Genomic DNA, 12,206 nt, shown 5'->3' on the forward strand with positions numbered 1-12,206 from the left:
TCTGTGCGGACAGCTCAGAGCCTGGAGCCTGCTTCAGATTCTGTGTCTCCTCCTCTCTCTGCCCCTCCCATGCTCATGCTCTGTCTCTCTGTCTCTCAATAATAAACAAATGTTAAGAAAAAAAAACTTAAAAAAAAAAAAAAAAGAATCCCTCCATACTAAAGACGAACTAAAAGCCACAAGTTTAAATGGATTCATGGTAAAAGAGCCACTACAATGTTACACTTTTGTGCCATTCATTTTCTTTCCTTCTTATAGCTGATCATATTTTTCCTCTTGCAATTACAATTTTAATGGTTTCTTGATTCTTACACTAAATGAAAAATGTTTTAGAGAAACTAAAAGAGGGACACCTGGGTGGCTCAGTCAGTTAAGCAACTGGCTCTAGGTCAAGATCTCATGGTCGTGCGATCTTGCCCCAGTCGGGCTCTGCACTGGGTGTGGAGCCTGCTTGGGATTTTCTCTGTTCATCTCTCTCTACCTTCTCCACTCAAGCTCTCTCTCTCTCTCAAACTAAATAAATACACTTAAAAAAAAGAAAAAACCAAAAGAGATTGATTTCTACCTCATATCAGTCATCCAAATCAGACTTTGTCAAGGTATCTCTCTTGAGATCTTGAAACACAATGCTTAAAATCTCATCAAATTCCACATGGTCCTGCCTGTTATTCTGATTTCTCTGTCTCAACCATTATTCCAGGTGTTGTATGCTCAGAAGAGCAGATGCATAGAGTTCTTACTGGTGGGACATCACTGGTGGGATCCACATGTTAGATTGCAACCCCCTGGTAACAGCTTACTCCCTCCGTGAGGCTGCCTGTGATTGGCTAGTTTGAAACAAATCACATGTCCCACCGTCTTGTGCTTCCATTGGGGGTGGGGCCCTGCACCCACCAGAAACAGGAGGAGGGGATGATGGTGGTTATGGGGCAGAAATGATGGAGGCAAGAGGTGCATATGCTCTCAGATGCTTATATGTATTTATAGAGGAAGAATTTGACAAATGACTGGCCTGGACAGTCAGGGGTATAGACTGCCATTACCTGACATGATTAAGAAATTCTCCTTCAGATGTTCTCATCTCCTCGACCCATGGTTCTCGGTGTCCTCCATTCTACACCTCATCAGTCTTCAAGGAACCAAGAGCCAATGATCAATTATAGAAACAAAGAGCTAACTATGTCCAAGAAGGACATTTACACAGTTACAAGCATCCTGTGATTACCATGAATGCTTCCAATAAGGTCTGAAGGCATAAATGTCTGCGGTAAAACTGTGGGAAATAACACTGTTGGGAAACATCTGGGATGGTCTTTGGGGGGCCAGGGTGACTGCTCACAGGCATGAAGGCATAACCCTCCTGGCAGAGGGTTAGTGAGGAACTCTTGATCTAACCCTGGCAGAGGGTTAGTGAGAAATGAAGGGGGGCTAATTCTTCCTGACCATCTGCCCTGCCGGATTCTGTGAGGCTGAGAACAAGCATTCCCCAGACCCAGGCAGATGCTGCCAGTGGTCTGCCCATCTCCCCTCAGACTCCTCTACCATTTTCCTGGCCTAGGCCAGCACCTGTCTCTGTGGGAGGAGGGCTTCAGGCTGACAGGACCTGCTGTGCCTGCACGCAGAGACAGCAGAAGTGCTGGGGGCGGCCCTTGGCCAAAAGCTGACCCACGCAGGGGGAGAACTACTCCAGTTGGCTGGCCTCTGTTCTAGCCACTCTGGTGGGCCCTAGCCAGTCTCCAGAACTTTCCTGTGAAGACCTCCCCTTATTTCCTGGTAGACAAAGGAGGATGAGATTCTCCTTAAATCAGAAATAAGGCACAATCCCCCACAGAGCCTGAGCATGGCTTTGTGACAGGACTGTGCTGCCAGGGCAGTGGATGATAGGTTTCCCTCCCAGACTCTCCCCATCTCTCCAGTCTGATCTTTAGGACATGACACTGTCCTCCACAGGTCCCATACACTGATTCTCATTCTTTGCACCTGACATTCCTCTATCTGAAACCCAATGATTACTAGTCGTCCACCAAATAATCCACCTTTCAGAGCTAATCCCTTCCACTGTGAATCCTTTTCTGATGCCTGGGACAAGATAAAGTGCCCCTTCTATATGCAACCAATGGCACGCTTGAATAGAAAGAGGTCACTGTGCCCTGTCCTCACCCCTGCTCTTTGATATGACTCCACTCCTAGTAGGTACCAGAGTCCTGTGAAAATTCAGTGTAAGAGAAGGGGCTGGCTCAAGCCAACATTACAATGTAGACTATCTATATCCTTTACAATACATTATGGCCTAAGGTCACCCTGTACACTGTTTAGGGAAAGACATTAGCTAAAAATATTAGGCATAATTGGGGTATGAGACAGGCCCACGGGAAAACTATGTGTAATGCCAAGTATGTGTTAAGTATGTGTCAGGACAGGAATGCAGAGAGAATGGGTAGGAGGCCCCAAGGACAGATGGCCAGGAAAAGGGAGGGACAGGTTGCTGTGGAATATGACTGCCACTTCATACATCAGACCTCATCCTACCAAGGGGTAGAAGCTTTGAGAAAATAACCCTACATGGATATCTTCATCAACCTGGGTGGGGGGGCCTTCCTGTCTGCTCATCTCATTGGCCCCTCCCTCTCCTCCTCCCTCCCTCCTTCCGCTCCTTTTCTGAGAAGCCACTAAACTGTTGGGGGTGGAGTCTCCTTCCTTCAGGGTGTTGATCCAGAGAAGCCTCTGAAATACACCCCCACCACCTGTGTGTTTGATTAATAAAGAGAAGGCCTAATAAAAAAGAAAACATCTTCTTTAAAAAGACAGGGCCTCTGTCTTAGTTCCCATTCAGATCCCTAAACTGCCAGGGGGAAAAACTGCATGGGAAAATAATAAAGCACTTTAATTAGGAGTTTTTGGGTTCAAATTCAGCACAAGTCTGTCTCCGGAATCAAGCACTGACCACACTGCCCTGTCCTCAGCAGCATCTGTAAGCACCCCCTGCTAAGCTGGGGGGCCCGAAGGACCAGCAATTACACAGACACACCTGCATCTGCACCAGTCAGATCTCAGATCTCAAAGGAACTCTGAAGTCCCTGAAGTCAGCCAGGATTCCACACCTCTCAGCAGCACAGAAACCAGACACCAGAGTGGCCTGAATATGCATAACCGAGGCCTGCGGGTTGCATTCAATTTGTAATTTACTAGAGGAAGATCAAAAATTTTCATCAAGTCTTAATGTATCAGTGTCCCGACTTAATGCAATTCCAGACAAACCCCACAGAATGAAATTTGATTGGAAGAATTAATAGCATAACCAAAAGAATTTGGAAAAAAAAAAAAAAGAAAGATGAAAGTATGGCAGATAGAGTAGGACTTTTCTGCCAAACAGTACAGATTACAGAGCTGGGGAGAGGTTGATCTATTCACCAAACGATGCTCGGTAAACTAAGAGTTAAGCTGATTCTCTTTAAATCTGTAAAATGGACACCATCAAAGTTAGAAGGAAACATAAATGGTTAGTTGTTTGAGGATGCAGAAGGGCTTCCCAGGCACAAGAACCGTTAAGGAAATCCAAAGGAAAAGTACAAGCATTTGACTCTACAAAACGCTGAAGTGTTTGTAGGACAAAAAAAAAAAAAGTCATGAACACTCAGCACTTAGACAAGAAAAGTCTGGATAGTGAGATGAGGGGTATTGTTTGGATGCCACCTCACTCTGGCGCCATGTGTCCAAGTGACAAACCCCGTGCCTTCCAAGACACCGCTGCTGGTTTCAGCCCTGCCTGCCAGTGTGGGATCTTGGCTCATTTCTGGGGACTCAAAAGTTCCTGTGCGGGGCGCCTGGGTGGCGCAGTCGGTTAAGCGTCCGACTTCAGCCAGGTCACGATCTCACGGTCCGTGGGTTCGAGCCCCGCGTCGGGCTCTGGGCTGACAGCTCGGAGCCTGGAGCCTCTTTCTGATTCTGTGTCTCCCTCTCTCTCTGCCCCTCCCCCGTTCATGCTCTGTCTCTCTCTGTCCCAAAAATAAAAAAATAAAATAAAATAAAAAAAAAAAAAGTTCCTGTGCAACCCGACCCATGAAGGTGCCTTTTGCTTACCACAAAGGAGAAATATCTGTCTTGATTCATTTTTTAAAATATTTATTTATTTTTGAGAGACAGAGCATGAGCAGAGGAGGAACAGAGAGAGAGGGAAACACAGAATCCGAAGCAGGCTCCCTCCCGGCTCTGAGTTGTCAGCACAGAGCCTGACAAGGGGCTTGAACTCACGGACCATGAGATCATGACCTGAGTTGAAGTCAGAAGCTTAAACGACTGAGCCACTCAGGTGCCCCTGTCTTGATTCATTTTTAAGAAGTATTTTTGTAATCAAAGCACAGTTAAATGCAGTTGGACATTAGCTATTTGAGAAAAAAAATAAAAAACACCTCTGGTGATTTCATAATAAAGAAAAAAATGTCTTATAAAGCAAATAAAGTTTATTTAGCTTCCTATTTAAACTAGTTAAGTGTTTTGATTTTTGTATTTAGTATTCCTGACCTAGAACATGCTATCATATATGTGAAAACCAAAGTGTTTGTTTATTTCATTTACTATGTTATCCTACTCAATTAAAATAGTTAATTCATTAAAAATTGTAAAATACAGGGGCCCTGAGTGGCTCAGTCGGTTAAGCATCCAATTTCGGCTCAGGTCATGATCTCGAGGTTCATGGGATCGAGCCCCATGTCGGGCTCTGTCCTGACAACTCAGAGCCTGGAGCCTGTTTCGGATTCTGTGTCTCCCTCTCCCTCTGCTCACACCCTGCTAGTGCTCTCTCAAAAATAAATAAACATTGAAAAAAGAATATTAAAAATACTTAATGACATGGGATAGCCTCGGCCCTGACCAATCACAACAGACGCTGGCCACAAACTAGCAGGTTGAAAACTCTGGACTATCCGCTCATCGGTTCTTCCTCTTCCTTCCCTGTGTCTGGCTTCACAATCTCCATCTCTGCTCCTGGATGTGGGCTTCCTGGTTCTGCTTTGACCCCTTCCTGCTTGGCCTGTGGTCTCTCCCTGTGTAAAACAGCTTCCCTGTTTTCAGTCCCCAGTGTGCCCCAATGACACCTTGTTTCCAGCTGCTTATTGAAAATTTCTATCTTGGTAACATCCAGAACTTTTGTAGGGGCCAAGGGCAGCCCACCCTAAGATGGGTCAAGATGCCATCTTCATGGCATGAAGATTATTTTGACTTCAAAGCAATCAAACCCAGCAGATTCGAGGAAAAGCTCTTTACCTCTCCCTCAACTGCCTGTCCGTACCAGGAAGAGAGCTACTACCAGAGATGTCTCTGTACCTAAGAAACTTATCTGCATAATAGGGCAACCTCAGACCCCTAACCCTCTCCTTATCCTCATGTTGCCTGACTGTCCTTGGAATCCCACGTCTGTGTGGATTCCCCGTATGTCATTAAATTTGATTTTTTCCTGTTAATCTGGCTCACAAGAATCCCATTTATTCGATTCAAGTCCTTAGAAGGACCTTGAAGGGCAGAGGAAGTTCTTCCTCTGCAACACTTTTAAGTTCAAAATATTAAAAATTAAAAAAAAAATCACACTATTTCCCTCCCACTTTCTTCCTTGGCCACAAATGCAGGAGTGAATACACACACACACACACACACACACACGCACGCACACACCTGATAGGTCCATTTTTCTCAAAACACTAGTTTCCTTGACTTCTGTGATACCGTCCTATTGCATTCAAATCCCAGAGACTACTTCCTTTCCATGCTTTGGAAAAATCTCCGAAAAAAATCTGGAGATAAATTCCCTCAGCACTGGAGACCCAGAAATGCGAGTAGGCAGAAGTTACTGTCTGCTTGTGGCCACGCCCCCTCTGATGTCAGTATCACCTTTCCCAAGGCTCCTCCACTAGCCCGCCAGAGTCCTCTCAAACTCTGAAATTCAAACCCTGGCTTCCCCCATTGATCTCCTGTCTTAAATGCAAAAGAGGCTGAACAGCCAGGGTTACCCATCTGTGAAAAAAGCGCAGAATAGTTGGATGCTGGCAAACTCTTTCTCAAAAACACCAGATTTCAAACAATGGATGCCTGTGAAGTGGCCCCTGCCATCAGCAGCCCTTTGTTCCAGATCCAGTAGCTACCTTTTCAGGAGTAAATGTAGCCCTTGACCCACTACAGAATCCACACTGCCAGCTCCCAGGGAGACAACTGAAACCTCCGGGGTGCACCTTCTCACTCAGTGGAGGTGATCAAACAAGATGTGTGCCAGCCCAAGAACCCCTACCTTGCCATCCCACATACACAGCCACATGGGAGGCACGCTCAGGGAAGGCTGGTTGACATCTGCCTGAAGACATGCTCCCTAGAGCCTGTTTGCATTGTTTACTCGACTCCTTTGGTTCCCTCAAATCTGACCAAGCCCTGGAGAATGGACTCCTGTTAGTCTGGCCCACAGCAGCTGCAAACCAACAATTTACAACGGGGGATTACTGTGCCTTTTTAATGTCCAGAATTTAGATTTTTTGCTGTCCTAAGCACTAATGGTCCTTGGAAACTGCCCAGATGTCAGAGGTGAACTAAAAAAACATTTGGGTGAACTAAACAATCCCCAAAGCGGACTCCTTAGAACACTGGATACTAAAGATGCTTCATGAGAAAGAGTGTTCTGTGGCCAAATGAAGTTGGCAAACAGTCCATATTATGGCATCACCCTAAAGAGACCCAGCGCATGTTATAATAATAAAGGCACTAAAAAGTCCTGCAGAGGAAACCCTGTTTAACATTGGCATTTGTCCTAATGTGTTCTACCACTATAACTCTTTAGTAATTTTTTCTTTAGTAAAGTTGCACCCTAAAACACAACTTGGTTAAATTCTGCTGCAGACAGACACTGCCCGGGGTGTACCTCTAAGCACAGACACCTCTAGCAACTCAGCTGTGGTTCAGGGAGATGTGTATTGAGCCTGGAGCTCTGGTCCCAGCTTTGGTGTTTTGACCTCTCCAGGCCTCTGTTTCTCACTTACCAAGTGGAATTAACAGTACTTTGGTGAAAAACAACTGAGGTATTATCTGTAAAAGCATTTTGCAAAGTGCTATAAAAATAATGATTATCTGCTAAGGATATACATCTATCTACTAAGGATATACCAAGGGATACTTTTTTTCATTCTTTTCAATGTCCTGTCCCTGGTGTTGGAGGTGAGGCAGGAAGAGCTATGATCTGGCTTTTGATTTTGTTCACAGACAGTGGGCAAGTGGAGTCCACACCTGTGGTGGCCCTGACGTCTCATCAGGGAAAGGAGGAGGGATGTCAGGGGAACCTTCCCAGCTGAAACCACCAGAACTGTGAAAGACCATTAGGAGGGCTGGACATACATTGCAGGGCGGGGGTGGGGGGGAGTGGGACATAATACCAAGATGACATAGCCTGGGGAGTATGTGAAGAATGGGTCCCATTAAGGCTGGCCTCCCAGGGCTGCACGCCCCTGCACATAGAAATGATTTCTCAGTCTCCTCCATGCAGAGGAAGTAGATTCAGTCCAGTAAAGAGGTTGATTCTGGAGAACCGAACTCCTCTTTGGAGTAGGTAGTAGCCCTTGACTTTGGTGAAGGGGAGGAAAGGCCTCAAGTGAGGACAGAAGGGCTGCTGGGAAGCTCTAGTGAACAAGCACATCCCAGAGCCCCAGAGGGAGTCAAGCTCCTTCCATCCACCCCTGCAAGGGCAGCAGGTGTGGGTCATTTTAGGTCTCCTTCTCTACCTAGCTAACCTTCTCTACCTGCAGAAAGTGGCCAGACAAAAGAGGTCCTGGTTGCTTTGTTCTCATGTCCTCAGTCTCCAACTACTGAGAGCAGAGTCTGTAAACCTCTTAACTCCTGTCAACCACCAGCCTTCTTCTCTAGACCCAGATGCAAGGACCCCTCACTGTCCCAGGCCCCACCTGACCCCTGACGCCCTCTATAGAACTACCCCAGTACCCCAGCACAGGGAATGCAAGGGTTCTCTAGAGACACACTGGAAGCTGAGGCCAAAAGGAAAATGCACACTTTTCTATACACCTATCAAAATATCCCCCCATATTTGAGCTGGGTAAAAAGTTAATAAAAGCTCCACCGTAAAAAAAAAAAAAAAAAAAAAAAAAAAGACTATATATAAAGCCAGCATTGCCTAATCTGTTGCAGGCCACTGTCAACCCTCATAAACCTCCAGGTGGGGACCGGACAAACTGAGGGTGACTGGAAACCACTGTTCCCATTGCACAATAATGCAGGGGCCTAACAAAAGCTGTCTTTATGTTAAATGTTGGTATTTTGTTCATCGTTGATTTTTTATATTAAACTTTATTTTTTAAAACAGTACCTTAAAATATCTTAATTACGGAGTACTGCCAGTGTTTATTTTTGCTCACTATTTACAAAGTCCTGTCGGTGGGAGAGTGCTCTGAGGTTTCCTTATTGATGACAGCACGTTCCTAAGAACCCCCAATGTGCCCGAAACCCTCAGGCCTGCAACAAAGTGCGGCTCTACGGTATGCAGCCTCCTCTGCTCAATTAGGAAAACCCAAAGGATTCGAGATCTTCGAGAAGAAAGGCGCCTCTTAGGGCCCAGGGCGCCGGGTCTTGCCCTGTATTTCTTGGCAACAAATCACAGGCTTTAAAGCAGAATTCTGCAAACGCTGCCGTCCCCCGACCATGCAGGGGCGCCCGGTGCCGGGTGGGCGGACGCTGCGCGGGTGGAAGCCCAGGCCAAGGGTGGAGGCCGAGCCCAGAAGGGGGCGGAGAGGCCTGAGGGTGGGAAAGTGGCCCCGTCCCTTCCCGGCAGGAACCCCGGGCTCCTCCTCCTCCCGCAGCGCAGCCATCAATCAGCGCGACAGCCCAGCGCCCCGGGGCCAGACTCACGGATCCTCCCACGGGGTCTTGTGCCCCCGGAGGAAGCCTCGGAAGGGGGCGTCTGCCGGTGCACGGAATGGGCGCATAGACTGTAGCTGCGCTGGGCACCCGGGCTGTGCGACCCCCAGTCCCGCCCGCGCTCCCAGGCACCAGGCGCACTTGACACCCCGTAGGCGGCCCGGAAGGTAGAACTCAACAAAGGTGCCCCCCACCACTCCTTACGCGAGCACTCACACACACGGCACCTGGAGCCACCGCGCCCGCACCCTCCGGCTGTCCCTCACCCCACCCCCGCAGAGGTCGGCTAAGGATACTCCAAGACACCGACTGGACCTGCAGTCGCCTCAGGGCGCCGGAAGGTCACCCTACCCGGGTCCCGGCGTCCCACTCCCTAGCACCTCCTCCCCCACCCGTTCCCACAACCCCTCGAGGACACTCGCTCTCTCTCTCTACCCCCAGGTCCCCTGCGGAGGGGAAGACAGTGCGAGCAGCAGCACCCAGGGCCTCGAATCCCGCACAGCCCCCGCCGGCACCCCGGAGCCTCCCCGGGTGCTGGGTGCGGACACCGGGGGTGGGGTCTCCGCGGCCACCGCCCCTTACCTCGCGCAGGCCCTCCCCGCAGGTCTCGGAGGCGGGGGCGAGCGGTGGCCCGCGGACTAGCGCGGGGCAGGTTTCCCCACTGGGGCGGAGCGGGAGGTGGAGGAGGAAGAGGAGTAGGGAGCGGAGGGGAGGGGCAGGCTTTGTGTCTGCCTCCGGCCCTCCCACGGCTCCGGCGCTAGCCATCCCCCTCCCCCAGTCACCCTCCGGCGCCCGAGGAACGGACGGGGCGGGGGTGAGATGAGGGGGCGAGGACGGCGCCTGCGCGACCCCGGGTCCGGCCGCCCCCTCCTCTCGTGCAGCGCACCCTCCGCCCCTCGGGACTTGCAGTCTAGGCGCCTGCGGGTGACCTGGAACCCTAGCTGCAACCAGGCGAGCCGAGACCGAGAAAGTTGATCTAACCCGGAGCAAACTTGGCTGGATCAGCTCCCGACGCGCCTCGGCGCCCCCGCCCTGCTCCTCTGCACTCCCCGGGGAGGACCGGAGTTCTGTTCTCGGATATTCTTCTCTGTCTCCTTTCTTTGCGCTCACTGCTGAGCAGTTCAACCGCACGCACACCTCTCCCCCAAGCCAGCCCCGCCAGCCCCGCCAGCCCCGCCACCCGGCTGCAGACCCCGGGATCAGCCGCGCGTGCTGGGAAGCCCCTGTCAGGGAGGCACGCGTGGGCTCCGGCCCTTTGTCCTGTGCACGGACGCACTGCAGGGGCCCGGGTGTTTCGTTGCATCCCCGCTGGGAAGCGGGCGACCGGGAGCAGTTCCTAAGTGTGCAGAGCTGCCCAGACCCGCCCCGGCCCCAGGGAGCCAGAGCCGCGGGGAGGCGGGATGTGGTTTAGCTCAGCTGTAAGCCACCCTCGTAACGCCTAGGGATGGAGAAGAGGGCTGACGGGGAGCTGGGAGCGGCCCTGCCAGAAATCTGCAGTCGTCTTTTCTTGCGAGTCAGGCCCGTCCCTGGTGAGCGGCTGTGCTTTTCCACTTGCCTGCCAAGGAGAGCACCTTTGTGGGGAAATTGCTAACAGTGTTAGAGTTACCGAAGTAGCTGGTGTCGCAAAAGGAGCCTCAGGCACCTGTTTGGGACAGAAGCAGGAAAAGGAAACAAAGTCCTTATTTTTATTCAAGGTCTGCTTCAGACAAGTAGCCAAAGAGGAGAATAGCATTGGTGTTCGTTCTTGCGATTCCTGCTTTCTAAAGATTTGTTTCATAATCAGCTCAGCTCCCAGGAAATCATTACCCGCTGCACTTCTCTTAATGTTCTAAGTCACCCATTCAATAAATGATTGAGCACCTGATATGCACCAGGCACTGAGCTAATAATGTTAGCTCAATGTTCCTGGGGGAACAAAACAGATCTCCCTGCCCTGTTGGAGCTGACATTCTGGGAAGCAGGAGCGGGAGAAAGGGTAAATTGTGAACATCGGTAAGTCACTTACCTGGAATGTTAGAAGAAGTCAGCAATAGGGGAAAAAAGAAAAAGTAAAATAAGGAGGCCAAGGAGTGCTGGTGTCTGGTGTGGAGGGTAGAATTGAATAGTGGGGTGGTCAGAGTAGGCCTGGTTGGGAAGGTGGGATTTCAGCAAGGACCTGGAGGAGGTGCATTAAGGTCAAAGGCTCTGAGGTGGTAGGTGGACACCCATGAGGGTCTGAGCAGGCGGTGACAGGATCTGATCTATATTGTTGGAACACTTAGTTTGATGCTGTATGGAGAGCCGGCTGTGTGCACAAAGTTAATTGCAAGTTAGGAGCTATTGACATATTCTAGGCTTGAGAGAAAGGTTACACAGAGCAGAGTTACAGAGTGCACACATAGAGAAGTACTTGGACTCTTATTTATTTTGAAGGTAGAACTGTCAGAAATTCCTAAGAGGTTGAATATGTTGGCAAAAGGGAGAGGTGGGCCAAGGCGCACCTGGCTTCATATTGCTCCCTCTTCAGTCCCTTCTGCCCCCAAAGGATTCAATTTTATATACAAAGCTCCCCAAGTAAATATTCTCCCCCTGTCTCTGTTTCACTCAACCTCTTGAAAAGTTTCTTCATCTTGTGTACATTACCCCATGGATGGCCCTACAGGCCCAATCTGTTTTAAAACTTGGAGCTCATTTGGCTCTGTCCTCCCTCAGGAAAACCTCTTTTACTGTAGAGATGGATTTGGAGATTATTCACTCAAAACTATCTACTGAGTAGCTACTATGTGCCAAGTTCTATTGTAGGCGGTGGGGCTAGAGCAGTAAACTGAACACACAAACTGCTGTGCTCTCATGGAACTCACATTCTAATGGGGAGACAGAGACAATAAACCAAACAAGGTTGATGATACCTGCCATGGTGAAAAATTAACTCAAAAAGAGAAAGAGGGTGGTGGGGAGGCTACAATTTAAAACAGGTGGTCAGGGGCACCGGAGTGGCTCAGTTGGTTAAGCATCCTAGTCTTGATCTCTGCTCAGGTCATGGTCTCACGGTTCGTGGGATCGAGCCCCAGGTCTGGCTCTGCACTGACAGTGCGGAGCCTGCTTGGGATACTCTGTCTCCGTCTCTCTGTGCCTCCCCTTCCTCTCTCTCTCTCTCTCAAAAGAAATAAATAAACATTAAAAAAAAAGAAAATTTAAAAAAATAAAAGAGGTGGTCAGAGAAAACAAGAAAAAAAAATTAAGACAAAAACTTTGGACCCTCTCATGGACTTATCTCACATTTGGCAGGTTTGATTTCCTACCCCAGGGTCCTTGGAGTCTGAAGTGAC

General features: G+C 49.3%; 1 protein-coding gene across 1 annotated transcript in view; it reads right to left on the minus strand.

Annotated features, from left to right (window-relative positions):
* Nucleotides 1-9,605, minus strand: part of RIN2 (Ras and Rab interactor 2) — a 225,070-nt gene extending 215,465 nt beyond the window's left edge. The window contains exon 1 of the mRNA XM_060611176.3: nt 9,481-9,605. The gene's annotated coding sequence lies outside the window, so the exon portion shown is untranslated. The remainder of the gene's footprint in view (nt 1-9,480) is intronic.
* Between the last annotated feature and the right edge of the window lie 2,601 nt (nt 9,606-12,206).

The sequence above is a fragment of the Panthera onca genome, chromosome A3 (assembly GCF_046562875.1).
Source record: "Panthera onca isolate mPanOnc1 chromosome A3, mPanOnc1 haplotype 2, whole genome shotgun sequence".
Taxonomy (NCBI): Eukaryota; Metazoa; Chordata; class Mammalia; order Carnivora; family Felidae; genus Panthera; species Panthera onca.